This window comes from Molothrus aeneus, chromosome 8 (genome assembly GCF_037042795.1).
Source record: "Molothrus aeneus isolate 106 chromosome 8, BPBGC_Maene_1.0, whole genome shotgun sequence".
NCBI classification, from domain to species: domain Eukaryota; kingdom Metazoa; phylum Chordata; class Aves; order Passeriformes; family Icteridae; genus Molothrus; species Molothrus aeneus.
In genome coordinates this window covers 6,532,523-6,548,961 of record NC_089653.1, presented here as the reverse complement: position 1 = coordinate 6,548,961, position 16,439 = coordinate 6,532,523, and the positions used below count along the sequence as shown (strand labels likewise).

General features: G+C 42.6%; 1 long non-coding RNA gene across 2 annotated transcripts in view; it reads right to left on the bottom strand.

Moving 5' to 3' along the window:
* Positions 1-2,366: 2,366 nt before the first annotated feature.
* LOC136559472 (uncharacterized) overlaps positions 2,367-16,439 on the bottom strand; it is a 39,911-nt gene continuing 25,838 nt past the window's right edge. Inside the window, exons 5-8 of one of the 2 annotated variants that reach the window (XR_010784009.1) lie at positions 6,002-6,155; positions 3,982-4,089; positions 3,220-3,482; positions 2,367-2,426 (exon numbers count right to left, since the gene is read on the bottom strand). This is a non-coding gene — a long non-coding RNA (uncharacterized lncRNA). Of the gene's footprint in view, positions 2,427-2,927; positions 3,483-3,981; positions 4,090-6,001; positions 6,156-16,439 lie in introns of those variants that run through there. The other variant, XR_010784010.1, reaches the window with a different exon arrangement.

The window sequence follows — 16,439 nt, the reverse complement described above, 5'->3', positions numbered from 1 at the left end:
CTTTGGCCATCACCTCAGTCCCTCAGGACAGGAATGGCTTCCCCACAGCCCTCTGCACCAGCAGCCTCACCTGCTGGGGCGATCCGGACTGTCCCGTGAGAGAGCGGGAAAGGGGAGCCCTATGGCTGTGGCAGGAGGCCCAGTGCCTGCCCACTATGGCACTGCCCTTGCACTGGAACCAGTGAAGTCAGAGAATTCCCACCAATGTAGAAATTGTCTTCTCTGTGAGTGCCTGAGGGAACAAAACAGTCCATGAGGTTACTGGAGGAGAGCAACTCTGCCCAGATACACAGGCGATCCCGCTAGAAATGTCTCAACTCCAACTGGACACTAACAGTGATTTTTTTTTTTAAAAAAATGGGATCTGCTGCTCTCCATCTGGTAGGCTCCTCCTGGCTGCATAAGCAGTTAGGAGACCTCAGGAAAAAAACAATTCTATCTAAGATGAACAGCTGCCCTTACATTGTGTTGTGGTTTTTGCTGCTAGAGCCTGTGTGGTGCTGCAGGAAAAAACAGTGGCAAGAAAGGGAAACTGAAAGCCTTGGAGGAGCCCTGAGAAGTCACCTTCTCCACAGCTGCTCCCTGACTGCTCCCTGTGGCCAAAACTGCCCAGTTAGGGCAACTGGTGGCGGACAGGGGTTGTGCAGGCAGGGACATGTGAGGACACTGGATGAGCAGGGAACCAGGGCACCTCCCCCTGTCCATCGCCCCGTGGGATGCCTCAGTCCATGCCTACATCCCACCCTCACTGCTGGCACTGAGTCATCCCTCAGAGCATCCTCCCTTCAGGCTATCAGAACCCAAGGCAATGGCCAGTTTTTCTTACTAACATTCCCATCCCTAAATACATTTTCACCATGGAGACCATCTCCCTCATTCATCTCTCATCCCAGGAGACACAACTTTGTGGGACTCCAACTCCTGCTTGTTAGCTGAAGCCAAAAGGAATAACTATCAACTAAGAATAAATACTAATTAACCTGAATCTTTCATCATATCGTGATCTGAACCAGATGCTATCTCTAACTTTAGGCTGCTTTGAGATGCAACCTCTATCTGCAGCAGGCAAAAATAAGATTCCTTCTTTTGATAAAGTTAATTGTGGGCCTCAACAAGACACATTTCTTGGCAATACTGTGCTCTTATCTTAAAATGCTGTGAATTCACAAGGGTTTGAAAGGTCTTACATTTTGAGTGCCTCCCATATGAGTTTTGTGATTGAGAATTCAATCCAGGAAACTTCCTATGTCATGCTGGAAAAAGAGGTACAGTGAAGACAGCTTTAACACTGCACACAAGCACTGAATAGAAGCTGTCTCAGAACACTCAGCCAAAGGCTGCACAAGAGCACAGCCGAGATTTAGCCCCCCAGTGCAGGGGACAGTGGAGTGAAAGCCATATGGTATCTTCTGTTGGGCTGGTTGAAATCAATAATGCTTTATGTTGGTTTTAGTATCACAGAAAGAATAATAGAGCAGGGTGAAAACCAAAGATTTATCTGCCAAAGTGTATCAACATTTTCAAAGCTGCTTTGTTTTGATTTTTTTCATTTGTTGGAAGTAGCTCCAATGTTTTCTAAACTACTGAAAACCACTGTTAAAAATTCCTGTAACAAAACTGTGTTTTTCATTATGACTGTTGGTACTTATGCAGACAATATACATAGAGAGAGGAAATGATACAAACCAGACTTACTGTAAAAGCCAAGACCTTTCATAAATGCAGCTGTGTTCCCTTGCAGAAAAATAGGTTATTTGGGGAAAAATATTTTTGGACTTCAAAAGACAGTGACAGGGATACCAAATAACTCTTGGCAAGAGCTGTGCAAAGCTGAACGCTGCCCAGTTCCACCTCTCAGGCACCTTCTGCGCAACAGTCTATACTGGTAACTAGGATTAGCAATTTAATCTTCACACCACTTCAGTGTGGACATGTAAGTTTCAACAAGCCTGCAGATGAAGTAATAAAATCAAGCCTCTACCATTTTGAGGTTGCATAAACAGTGTTTAAGTGGTTTAATAGTGGGGTTTGTTTGTACAGCATGAATGTCATTGCATATAGAAGCTCAGCAACTCCAAAGATGTGTCCAGCAGTGCCATCTCCCCAGGTGCTGGCACACCTTCCCATCCACAGACTCTCTGCTGCAGATCACCAGGGGCCTCTTGGTCTGTAAGACATTCATCTCACTTGTGAGGCCAGAATTACCCAACCCCTTCTTATGTGGCACAAGGAACTTCTTCTGTGTCCTCTGAAATAGACCATGCTTTCCAAGAAGCCCTCAAATTTGTGCTGAAGGAACAAATGGCAGCTCCATCCTCCAGGAGAGCTGAAATAGCCAAAACCACTGAGAACTAAGTACTACTCTACCTTCTTCATAAGTCCAATCACCATCTGTCTCCTCTCTGTGTCTTGCAAGTGGCTGTTTCCTATGGGAGTAAGGCACAAGTGAGCAGTGAGAACCACTGGAGATAACCAGAAGTTACCTGATTCTTACCAGAACCGATGGGAATTATATAACCAACGTTTTTTTGGGAACTCTGTCAAATTTAATGCCAAAATTGCTCTTAAGTCTTCTTTTTAGGGTACTGGCTGACTGTAAATCTCTAGAGGTACATAGTCAAGTGGAAACACCAGCCAGAGTTTCAGCCACCTGAACAGTCCCAGGTGCCCAGGTGTATTTTAGGTACTGAAAACAACCTTTAAAACTTGAGTCAAGATTCCTTTCCTTGAACTGAAGGTTCATAATCTTTGATGAGTCCCATAACCAAATCTGCCATCATAACAAATGCACAGGCATCTCCTTTCCTGGATGTGGGTGGTTTTGATGCCTGCACTGGTTATAAGCAGCAATGTACTAAGGGAGTACAAAACCATGAAATTTAGGAAGATGAGTAATGTATGAAGTGTGGAGGCAGTGAGAGATGATCCTCATATTATGTGCTTTTATTTAATAATGTATAAATAAGTATCAGCTTTCCCCAAACTGCCCCTCAGCCTAGCAATTACACGTTGGCTGATTTCTTGTTAGTGCTGTTCTTTTATAATAACAAACTGTTCCCAAAGCCTCACATACAGAGAATTAGACAATCAAAGTACTGTGTGCAATTTTCCACTTAATTCATTCAGTTAGTTGCAATTAAAACAATACAATTCAAGGCCTGTGTGTTTCTCTGAAAAAATACAAAACTTTACTTGTTACTATTAATATATACAACCTACAAGAAAGTGTTAACAAAGCCTCTTTGTTTTCACTGTTGTAGTAGAGTAATTTTCTTATCTTTTTCTGTAGATGCCCTGGCAGTCATCAATATTTCTTTCAGTTGCTGCTCTTCAAAAGGCACACACTTTTCATTCAACTGCACAGAAAAAGAAAAAAAAAGGAATCCAGTGGGACAAATTCCCTTGGTGAGCAGATCCACTGTAGCTGCCTGGGAAGGAATCTAGGTGAAGGTGCAGGGCTTGCACTAAGGAGATGATCAAACCTATTTAGAAGGGAAGAGACACCATTTTATCAGGCAGCAATCAAACTTCTGTTAGATTTTACCTAGATATTTTACCTAAACATTTCATATTTCTGGAAAAGCAGTGTTTCATGGCTACCAATCTCTGTTCATCCCCTTCGTATAAATGACATACCAAGTTTTAGCATGACTATGGAACCTTTCCTTTTTTTTGTTTTATGGATCTTCATTAATGAAACCAAATGACAATTGACAATCTAATTAATATTATACCAGATTTGTGGGTGCAAAAGAGAACAGAAGCTGCACCTGGCTCGACAAGAAAGTGATAAGCCACTCTATTAGAGCTGCTGTGACTGTCTCCCATACCACCAAGCTCCCCCAAAACTGGGCATTATTTCCATCAGTCATGAACACAGAGTATGCAGTGCTCAGAGCAGCAACATCTCTGCCTTCTGAGGATGCACTGTGTCTGTCCAAGTCTCACGATGTTTCCAGAGCTTCTGTGAACAAGGTATACCTCCACAGTATTCCTGGCAGAAGGCTATCCTCCTGATGTGCTGCTCTTGGGTGTGTTAATTCAGTGTTTCAGCAGTGGCTCTTGACAGAGGCTTGATTCAGCCTACTCCTGCAACAGAATAACAAAGCACTGATTTGGATCTTGTACTCTTAATTATTATTCCACCAACATAAATGAGCATTTCACTTACGCTCAGTTCCTCAAGAAAGAACTATTGTCTGCTTTGATAAGATGGTATGAAATTTATCCAAACATTTATCGAACTATGTGAAATCTTATTGGAAGAATATGTTCTGAGATTTTGTGAATAAAGTCCCACAGGATAAAGTAACCCCAAAATACGTGTTAGAGCAGAGACTCCCAAAGTCTGGTCCAAAGGGAATTCACAGCTCATCTAGTGCTCACTTTTATTCTTTTCTTTCAGTACACAACAGCATTAAAAGGCCAGGACAAAATAAAGAACCAAAATCAGCATTTCTTTTCCAGAAAGGCAGACCTCTGCCAATCCCAGTTCCAAGAAATACTGTCCAGTATTTTCCTTCCTTCCTTCCAGTTACTGTTGTTCTACAAAGGTGTTACACAGTGATGAATGATAAGGAAGGCAATTCACCAAACAAGGTACCTATTTCAAAGTTATTTTTATTAAAAGAGATGCTAATATCATACTCGTGGCATATGACTTTATGCTTGAAGAATTCTGCAATTTGCATATAATCTGGGTGAAAGAAATTTAGTTGAAAGACCACATTTCCAACTATTAATGAATGTTCCCAGAAAGTCTAACAAAAGAAAAAAAAACCAACCACCTCTGCTTGGCACGTTTTTTCCAAATGTGCTTTCTTAGCTTAGGTTGCTTTCATAGAGATAACACTGGCAGAGTGTAACTGTTCTTGTTCTGTAATAAACATACTTTTGATATGGCATTTCAGGGCAATTGGATTTCTAAAAAAAAAATTTATAAAGCTAAACTTATCATCAGTGTATATCAAGGATCATGTTATTACAATAAACTATATAAAGTAATGCACTGCCCATGAAATCAAGGAGATATTTCATATCACTTTAATACACTGACATTATCGACTGACCTAAAAATACCAATAACATTTTCATTATCATCTACATTTAAGCTTCTTAGAGCTTTCAAGTGCCCTTATGTCCAAAACCCAAAACCATGCAATTCAATTCCAGCAAGTAACTCCAAAAATCACATCAAGGAAATTCTTTATTGGTTTCTCTCAATGACTTCCAGATTAAATCTGCTCTTCTATAACCACAGAAACGGCTTCCTCTGAGTATCTCGTCTAAAAACACATGGTTGAAGTTAGGTATTTTCAGTGCTGCAACAAAGGACCATGCAAGTAGAAAATAGTTAATAACTCTCCTGATGATTCACATACTGAAATCAGTGCTGACTCTTAGTATCAGAAGAATGAAACTATATTTAAGAACTAAAATAAGATTGTGGAGCACACAAAAGGAATAGGTTTGGATCTCAAAGTATCTACCTTTTACCTACTCACCTTTCAGACACTTGGGCTTCATTAAACTCCCAAGTATCACTGCAAGAATGTGCACTACCAGTGCAGTGAGTGCATAAATGCCAGAATGCCAAGGTAGGGAAGAGGCAGACGTAAATCTGCTCACAGTAGTGTTCCAGATCGGTGCTAAAATAAGAGTTATGAGCTACATTCATTTCAAGTAAATATAAGATTATCTATACTCAGTTCAGGCCTTCTTTAGTCATCATCTGCTTGGGAAGAAATTATAGCTTTATAGAACAGCATTCATTTTTCTCAGTGACAGAAAGCAAAAGTGAACAAACTCTTGCCCTTCTCCAGTTCAGGCCAAGGAGAGATCCATGCACAAATCCCTGAAGGTGACATCTACCCAGCACAACATAGCTGCACTTACCCATATGTAAGCTCCCAGATCAAAAGCACTTGGCTCAAACCTCTGGAAAAAGAAAGGTTTCACATCAAAATATTCTTCCCAATAGAAGCTGAATATACAAACTTACCACCTCTCCTTGTAACAAAAGCTTTCATTCATAATGTTTGCTGGAAGACAAGACCTTTACTACAACAGACAGCAAGAGAAACTTATAGCACCCTTTCAGGCCTGTTCATCTTGAATAGTTCCAGTTATGAATAGACAAGTGTACTTCACACCTCCTAGAACAGGGAAACAAAGAAGAGCAAAACAAATCCTGGAGTCCTCCAGAAACTCAGAATTTCCACCTAGCTTTCTATTCAAGAATTTCTACCCTTGATTATTGATACTAAACTGTAGCATTACAGTCCCTGGGTGAGCAAGGATAGGTTGGACTCAAATCTACACAGGGACCCCCAGCCAGTGTCATCACCCCTAAATGCAGATGTATCATTGGCCAGAGATCTGGATGGTGCTAAGACCTCAAGGCATCCCATGTGTAGGCTAGGGAAATTTGAGTTCCTACAAAAGGAGCTGTGGGAATAAACTCAGGGCTGTTTGTCACAAGGACCATCGACTGTGTGTCTCTCTCTCTGACCCAAGCCCCTCCACATTACACTAAACAAATCCATGGATGCACTGAATAGGAACAAATCAGCAGCAGCTAATAAAATGAAACTGAGCTAGACATCATTGTTATATTGAACAAAACAGATTCTTCCCTCCACCAATAATGACTAGAGCGACAGAAGTGCAAGAGCTGTGTGATGACAGACTTTCATCAGGGAAGGCAAATGGGCAGGCCTTAGCAGCTGTGTAAATTCTGTGGTTTGGTCCTGGAGGTTGTGGCTTCAGCCCCAGGTCCCAATTCCTTACCACAAACCACTAGAGATCTCTCTGAGTAAATGCAGGACCAGCTCCCTCTCAGCCAGGCACCATCAGATTCAAATACCATCCATACAAAAGGCTGCAGCTGAAGCATCCTGCCATAGGCACGGCTACTCAGCACAGCTGTGGGCATGACACAGCTGAGACCCTTCCAGCTTGACAACAGAAGAGAATGTCCTGAGCACCTTCCATCCCTGAAGGCTGCCTCCCTTCTGGGACAGCCCCTTAGGAATACAACTCAGCTGCTTTCTCTGAACCAGACACAGAGGACCACAGATTAATTAACGCTGCCTGTATGCCAGCAATATCCTGGGGACCTTAATTCCAGCCCTTGGCCATGCTCCACTAGGCACTTTCCATGCATCAGGCAAAAGGCAGGCTCTGTATGTCAGGGCTCCTTCAAGAAAGGGCTGTCCACCTGCAGAGCAGCAGCTTTTGAACCACTCCAGTCTAAGCTGCCATTCCCAATATCCAAATGTAGCTAGCTCAGCCTGGCTATTCCCAATATCCAAATGTAGCTACCTCAGCCTGGCAGTCTTTCTGAACCCTGGCAATGAAGCAAACCTGCATGAGCACCAGTGGTCACAGTCACCCAGGCACTCCAGCTGACACAGGATACAGCTGAAAGTCATGCATGGGGCAGCCCTTGCTTTGCATTTTGTTGCAGATGTACACAGAGAAAGGAGTGAGGGCAGAGCTGAGACAGTGGGAAGCTCAGAGAGAAGGAGGTATCTTACTTAAAGTCACTCTAAAGCACATTACAAATCTGTTAAATCATTGTGGCTTACCCTATATTTCAGAGTAAATTAGTAACTTTTCAGAAGGAGTGAAGAAACTACCACTCCACTTTTAAATAATGAAAATGCTAAAAAACCTACACTTAACAGCTCTAAAACTGCAGCAAGTCACCCACCAACACCCACTCCTCTTGTCAGCAGGCTTTTTTCAGCTTTGCCTATTATTTGTGTCAAGTCAGAGAAGTCTAATATTTGCTGTGCTTATCTGCCCATCTTTCAGCAGCCCCAAATGTTACAATATGTACCTGTGCCACTGACCTTTTTCCCCCACAGCATTTTGATCTAAATAAGTAAAAACCACAGAGTTTCCAAAATCATTTGGATTCACTGCTCTGAGTGCATAGCTGTAAAAAATCTGCTTTAAGATTAACATCCAATTTTATTCATGCCTCAGGCTTCACCACAGCATCTATTTTTGTAAGATTAACAGCAAGATCCCAGTTCTCCAGAAATGTAAAGAGTAACAGACAATTGTAAAAGGAAGATGATGTTTCCTAACCTGCCCTGCTCACATGCAAGAAGGTACATTTTCCTAGCCCCTTCCACATTGGGTGTAATTTCTATTTGCATTTTTGCACCCACAACATACACTATGTGTATTAGTCCTTCTACCTCCCATTAGCTGGAATGCAAACTCTGGGTGCCAAAAAATACTAACATAAATCTCACATGTGCAAAGCATCCCCTGAAAGACAGCTTTTGCACTGGAGGAGTTCAGAAACAGCCATCTTCCAGTACCTTGCACAAGAGCAGTTTGAATCATCTCTAACTTGAAAATAAAAGTATAGAAAATGAGCACTTGATTTTTTGGCTAATCTATTTGAAACGAGCATACATAAAAGCATTTCTTTTTGGACATAGCAACCTGAGGACAAATTGAGGGTCATTTTTAACCTAAACATCAGAGGAGATGTTGCTTTAAATAGTGTCTTTGGTGTCTGTCAATTAGAGCTATTGCATTGCTGTCAACTTGCATTCCTGCTTTAGTTCCAGCTTTGCTCCATCCTACACAGATCCGTACAAATCAATTGTCTCTTGCAAACATGCACTAACCACTGGAAAGTGAAATTAATAAAGTGTGAGAAAATCTGATTCATAAAGCTGACACTCCTGTGCCCAACAACCCTTCATATGGGCAGGCAAAGTGGTAAAAGATTATCGAATTGCAACTGTCATTCCTGACAAAATGCATCTCAATGCTGGAAGGAATTTTAGGTTTTAAGCTAAACCACCACCTCAAAGGGTTCCTCAGAGCTGTCAATATCTGTACTTTGGATGGAAAGCTACCACTGAGCGCAGTGTGCCCAACATACAGAAGCTGCCACAAAATGAAGTTCTTCATAAGAAAGCTCATCTCAGTCTTGGTTGGTAACAATAACAAGGAGACAAGATGAGACCATCAGTCTCAATTGTGAAGACAATGTTTTCCTCCCATATTATTCTGTCTGTCATGTTCCCTTCAGGTTCCAAAGGAATCCCTGTCTCATATATCATTATTTCCCACAAAGCTTGAAAGCCCTCAGGGGGGGTTTCTTCCTGCCCACTGTACCAGCCTTGAAGTCTGAGTACCTTCAGAACAGTGACAGAGGCCTCTGCCAGCAATAAAGGGGAACATCTGCATACCAATTAAACTGCTGAGCGCTGAAGAGTAAAAAAAAGAAAAAAAAAAAAAAAGAGGGGGAAAAGCCTTGAAAGTAAATCTGAGCCAAGTTCTAATTAATGCCCTAGGCCCCGATTCACCACAGCACTTAGGCATGTAGTTAACTTTAAGCATGTATTTAGTTCCATTGAAGTCAAAAGACAGCATCGAAGAGGCAAACTACATTAGCACAATTTAATACTCTTTGGGCTAATTAATCAGCCATAAAAATTTACTATGAGATCTGTATTCCTTATTTCCCTCACTGTGACATTTCCAGATAAAAATACTTGGATGTGGCTGGAATAAGCAAGAAAAGCACTACTCCTTTGGCTGTCATGGGGTGCTTGGTCCTGCAGCTGTGAAGGCCATCCCCTAAGAACAGCTCTCTCCACATCACAGCCTACAGCCTGTATCTTCTATGTGGCTGCAGCTCACAGACACAAAAAGCACAGCCCTTGTCCTGAGGAGCAGTAATTGAAGAAACTAAAAGAACTGGCAAGAGATGAGCAAAGCCACCAGGCTCACATCAGAGATATCTTTCCTTTTCTCTATAAAGAGGCACTTGCTCACTGCAGCACATCAGCATCAGTTGTGATTGGAGATGGCAAGGAAGGGCAGCAGACAGGGCTGGGTTAGCAAGGGAGGCTGAGAGCAGATGCAGGTTTGGAGACAGAGCTGGTGAGGCTCCCAAGGAGGCACTGTCAGGCACAGCTGGGCTGAGGGGAAGAGTGCTGGTGTCTAAGGGCTAAGCAGACTGGAGTCTGGTCCAGCCCCAGTGTGGGCAAGGGCTAAATTCTCCTCTGTTTCAGTGCAGCAGAACTAAGCCCTGTAAAAAAGAAGCCCAGAGTGCAATCTCCACTTAGCTGAATTGCCCAGATATATCTAAACCCTTTTCTCCATTTAGTAAGTCCAGCATGGAAAATGGCTGCCAACATTGCACCAACAACATGCAGGCTAGATGTGGCCTAAACACAACCTCCAGGGGCCAAATGTGACCGACATTTGAGTCCTGTTGCCTTCAGAAAATCATGTGTAACAACCCACCATTCTGTAAATCAGAATGCAAGGAGACAAGCTGGCTAATAAGTGTGTTCTTGCTAGGGATTTCTCCAGAAATGAAGCCCCAGAAGGTTTGCTGAGTATCATCAATGCTGTACATGGACCTATAAAAGCAAGAAAAACAAAAACAGGGGACATAAACTCCTGGTTGACAATACTTCTTTATCTCCTCCATCATGAAAACAAAAAGAACAAAAACAACCCTCCAAAAATTAGAACAACATAAGAATAAAAGAAAGTACCAGCACAGCTTTTCAAATTAACTTTGAATTTCCTTGCTTTCATTGGTTTAAGAGCTCTGTTGTTACTCCCTTTTTTTTTTTAATTGCAGATACTAAAAATTCTTTTATCTTTCTAAGTCTTTAGAGTATGTTATATAATTACATAATTAAGGCCTCTTTCAACTGGATATAATTTACTCTATAGTTTACAACAGCTGCACTAGAGCCATTACATTTTATCATTTAAAAGCCTAATTAGAGGCTTCTTAATTAGTGGATCCTTCAGTCACTAGGCTGTGACTGTGTAAAATATGCTCGGCAGCTATTGCATTTTCCAAATCTACATGAAATGTTTGTGTGAAAACAGGGTGTGTACAAGTCCAGAAACACAGTGCTTGTCCTTGCAGGCCAGCCCATCTGAGCATGCAGAGCTCCACACATCTCCACTCCCTTGTCTCAGTGCCTGGCTGCTCTCACACAGCCTTTCCCTCATGGCTGTTGATAGGAGTGCCCAAAACAAGATCTCAGCCTCACGGAGCTGATGTGACCGTAGCCATGTTCAAACATGACCCAAAGAGAGAATGGGGCTGTGCCCACTGACTGCCCAGACCAGCTCTTGCATGGCTCATCAAAAGCTTGCTCCTGCAAACTCAGCTCCTCACTGCTGCTGCTCTCTCCCTCAGGAGCTCTGCTCCGTGCTGGATTCTGCACACACTTCCTCTGCCCAAGGTACTCCTATCACTAGATGGAAGAAGAGGGGAACCAGCCTCTCATTCATAGCCACTGACACATAGTTCTCATTAATCACCACCAAACTAGCAGTTGGTCACTGAGATTCTAAGTGCAGTATTTGCCCAGAGAAAGAACTGTAACTCCATCCTCCCCTCTGGGTTGCAAATGCCAGGGAACAGCTGATGGAACTAAAGCAAATCTTAACAGGAATCACTCCCTAGAATGAGCCTCTCATGAACTGGGGGCTCACAAGATCCATTGCTCAGTGAGCAAAGAGCTCATCCAGACCACACTCTGGAGGACTTGTGGGGTTTTGTTCAGTTTTCCCCAGCTTGTAACATAGCAGCTGTGTTACAATGTGTCAGATTCGGGGTCTGCCAGCATTTGGGAGGGTTCCTTTAAACAGTACAGTGACAAAATCATGAGTTCTTGTTGACTGCAGGATAATATAAATCAGCTATTGAAAAGCTGTATCATTAGTGCTGTTGCTTTCCAGTGGTAGATGGCTGCAGTAATGGATTGGCCTCTCCATCTCATCCTCCCACTGGAAAGCGACATGTACAGGACCGATCAATAACTTGATCTAAGTTACTTGTAGACATGTCAGGTGCAAATATCACCCTTCTCAAAAGGTTTTAAAGACCAGGTGGTTTTGCAAAATTTAAGCCAGGCAACAAATTGGTTTGGATAAATTGTCATTACAGCAGAAAACAACATAACCAGACCCACCCACATTGCTACACGTGAGTGTTAAATAGACAGGAAGTAATTCTATTGTATGCATGTATTTCTTTGTGGGGTCAATAGCTCAAGATGTTCCATTTGAAAAGCATTTTCTGGAATACCATGTTGCTGAAGAGCCTGTTTGATAGGAAATAACTAGATTATTTCATCATGGAATTTGCCACTAATTTCTACAGCTGAAATCCTAAAATACTTCCAAAATCAATATCAAAATCCACGGTCATTACTAGGGCCAGAATTCTATCCTGTTGTGTCACAACATATTACCCACTTAATGTAGTGTTGTCAAACCTGAAGTCAGTGAAACTCTACAGATCACAGCCTTGTTTCCACATGGATCAGTGGAGAGGCTAGAGAGGGGTTTAAGGGCCTTCCCTACACAAAGGTGGCATCACTTTGATGCCATTACTATGACTAAAGCATGCACATGTGTTTCTATTGCTGACCCCACATCTGCCACCTGCACACACACACAGGGGATATGATCAAGTAGTTTATAAAACAGGTCAGAGACAGATAAATCACATGTAAATTTATCATTTTACAGCCCCCAAGGGTGTCCATGGACACACAAGGAAGGGAATGCAAGCTGAATCCTGGCTGTACACTGAGTCCTGAATCTGTGGCACTGACATCAGAACAGTCTTTTTGGGGGAGAAAACAAACATGGGCCAGGGCTTTCCAATAGGTGAGCTGTCATCTTCTGAAAACCCTTGTGACAAGTTGCCCACAGATTTAACTGAGAACTTCACAGGGATATAATATCTTTTTGAGCTGACCTTCTTAGAAAACTCTGTACTCCAAACTTCTGGAAATCCTTGCACCTTAAATGAAACACCCTTTTAAACTGCCCCACGTATAACACTTACATTCTGTGGTCTCCATGGTACTAATACCAACTTTCTTCAGTAAACTCAACAGCATCAGAAGTAATGTCATAGAAATTATTTCACCTAATTAATTTTGCATTGACTTCTGTGACAAGAGCAGGAGAGGAAAAGGAAGGTGATGGCTGGGTTCAGGTAGCCATAACCATAAAGCAGAGGAGAAGGCTGAAGACAGAGGAAGAAATAACATCATATATAACATCATGCTTTGTACTCAATTTGCCTGTTGGTCCAAGCAAGTACCATGAACTTCCTTGTCTTCCCAGCAGGGCAGTTGTGCGGCACTGCACCATGTAAAACCCTGGAAGAGCAGAGCACAGGACAGCCAGTGGCTTGGCAAGGCCAGGGACCCTCTGGAGCATGATGCCTGCAGCAGGACAGCTCACCAGCCCAGCTCCCTCAGCACCAGGGCACCACCATGAGGAATCCAAGCGCCTGCACTCAGCCCACAGCCATCCCAGCTACACAGGCTGGTGGCTGATGTGCTCCAGCCTCACCACTGCTGCCAGAACCCTTTGGGTCAGAAGAAAGAAATGGATCTCTCTGGCAGTCAAGAGAGTCAAGAGATCCCTTTTTATGGGGGCAGGATTATGGATTATCATGTTGTGTAGATCTCTGCTCTTCTCTACTCCCACACCTTTTTTTTTTTTTTTAATAAATGAAAACATACAAGAAAAGCTCAGTGTCTTCTTTCAAGACTTCTCTATTTCACTAACTTGTTCCAACCTCCGTCACAGCTCTTCCCTTGTCAGCAACTGTACCACTGCGCTATACCTCTGCCCACGCACAAATGCACTGGGTGAAGGTATGAACTGGAATCTCTCCGTTAAAGGAACAAGCAGGCATCCCAGAGACTGACACAGCTGCTATTTGCATGTAAAAGAGGAAAAGAGGTGCATGACTGAGCCCAAATTAGCATAAGCAAAGCCTCCCACCGCATTTGCAAACTACAGCTTGCACAGTGGTGCTAATAGAGGTGCACACTCTCCTCACAAAGAAGGATTTCTACCTCAGCCGTAAGGAAGCTTGTATAACAGTGGTCCACAGAATTTAGAATGAACTTTTAAATCCCTATTTTTCTGAAATATAGAGTGCTAGAAAAAGAGAAAAACAGTGGATGCAAGGTAGTGTAGATATACCGAGGTTTAATGTCATCCCCACTTCCAGCTTCATTTCTGAAGCTGGCTACCCCAGAGATGTGTTTTGTGAGGCCTCTATCACTTTTGTACCCCTAGATTTCTGAATGTCCAGAAATATTTACAGCCCTCAGTGCACCTAAAAATGAAAACCAAAATAAGCAGGGCAAATGCAGATCTAATGCACCGTTTCCATCTTCAGAAAAAGGAGAACCATTCATTTTCAATATCAGCTCTTTCAAAGGGATTCTCTTGGGATTAATTTATGTCTGCAAAGTCTTGCTGAAGACATACATTTCATAAACTATAAGGTTTCCAGATTTTAACATAGTCTTTGTCTCTCTGGCTGCTTACAGAGATATCTAAGCATCCATGTCTGTGCCTGTACCTACTGAGTCAGAAAAAGAGGATTAGATGTCTCAGTAGACTGTTAAAGAAGTGCAGCTTTATTGGTCCCCCAAACCAAACTGCACTTTGAGGTCTTGCTGTAAAGAAGTTATAGACTCTTTTTACTTTATCCTCATACTTTCATAGAAGCTGTTGGAACAATTCAGTGCCTATTTCTGCAGTAGGTTTAGCTCATCTGGGAAACTAGAAATAACAGTAAATGCAGACATTAATGGTAATAAAAATCAAAGCTAAGCCCTACATGAAGAGAAACAAATTCCAAAATGAAAAATTCGATTACACAGTACCTGTCTCCTGTCTTGACTTCCTCATTATACGTAGAAATTAACCCTGTCATTAAGTACTTTGATCAGGCTGTACATAAACAGCTTATAACGGCATGAAATCGACCACAGCAAGCAGCAAACGAACAAGTGGAGAAATACTGACATTTGGGGCTGCTGTCAGACATCAAGTGCTCCTACTCCCTCAGGGCCAAACTGCTAGAGTAAATGGGGTTACTCTGAGGATTAATTGTTCCCTCCTGGTTTGCACTACTTCCAGAAAGTTTCAGCAACAATATCCAAGAGGCTATCACTTGGAGATCAGTAGTACTGTTCTCAGATCTCTGAGAGATTTATAAACTGGGCTTTGTAACTGCCCTTTAGGTTAAAATTTGGTATAGAAATTCTCAGTCCACAATTGACCTGAGGCAGTATCCCACCTTTTTAAAGTGTTCTGAGGTCAAGAGGAAAAGCAGCATTTAAAGTACAAAGAGTCACTACCATCTATCTACTCAGAATTAAGGCATGAGAGGAGAGGTGCCCATGGCCAAACTGGTCCAGGCTTGCATTGCTCAGAAATGAGGTATGGCACCAACTCCAAATATTTGTCACTTACATTTGGAGAATATCCATGTGCTAATGCCCATTATGAGCAAGACTTCTGGGCAATTGAGAATATTTTTCTGCTTAGTTTGTTTGTTTGTCAGGATTTTGGAGCAGAAGTTGCTTTCTTCTGGGATGTATTTAAAGCAATGAAACTTTACTTAGTTGTGATCCTATCTAAATTCCTTGCACACACAGACTGCTACGTGACCAGAGGCAGTCAGGCCAAGAGGGTCTCTCCCCAGCTGTGCCCTGGCTTGCCATCAGTCCCTTGCCATCTCTGAGCCTTCTTTTCAAGCAGCTATGTTTCCTGCTGGCTCTTCCCACCTCTTTGCTATGAAGACCCTCAGCATGGAGACAAGCAATGGGAGTGTCCTGGTACAACATCTGCCCCTGAGCACTACCTCGGGCACTGCACTGAATTTCCAAAGTACAGCTCAGATGCTCTCTGCTTTCCTAGGTTAGCTGTGATGGGGTTCTAGTGATTTACCAAGAACAGTAGGCACAGACATAAGGGAGGAATCCTGATCCAAAAGAGGCAAAAGCAGTTTTCCACTGTATTGAAGATGCCCCAGATTTTAGCTTTAACAACCCAACAAAAGCTTGGAAAAACAATAAGCAACCCCAGAGATTATTTGTTTCTGTATATATTGCCAAACATATTGCAGAGCAGGCATTTTATTACTTCTAAAAGCACCAAAGTCCAGTATTTCCGTCACTTATCACAATCCATTCTTTCATCCCATTGCTACAGTAAGCCCCAGGATGTTATTGCAATGCATTGTTCAACATGGCTATAACCACAGTTCAGACAAACTCAGCCATAGACCAAAACAGCTGAGCCAAAACAGCACGGGCACCATTGAGCTTCCCAGAATACTGCTCTCAATCTACAGAGCTGCACAGCTGGGCTTACACATGCCCCACATACCACCTGGGTGCCCACAAAAACATTTCTTTCCACATCCCCAGGCTCAGGCACTCCCTTCTGTACAGGAAAGCAAAGAGTGCAACCATGCCACACCAACACAGGTATACACAAGATATCACAGTAAGACAGTGAGCAAGAGATGGAGTTATCTGCAGGCAGCATTTTTTCATCTGGCTCTAAGAAACCAGCCCAACTGCAGCACATGTGTAGTCCCT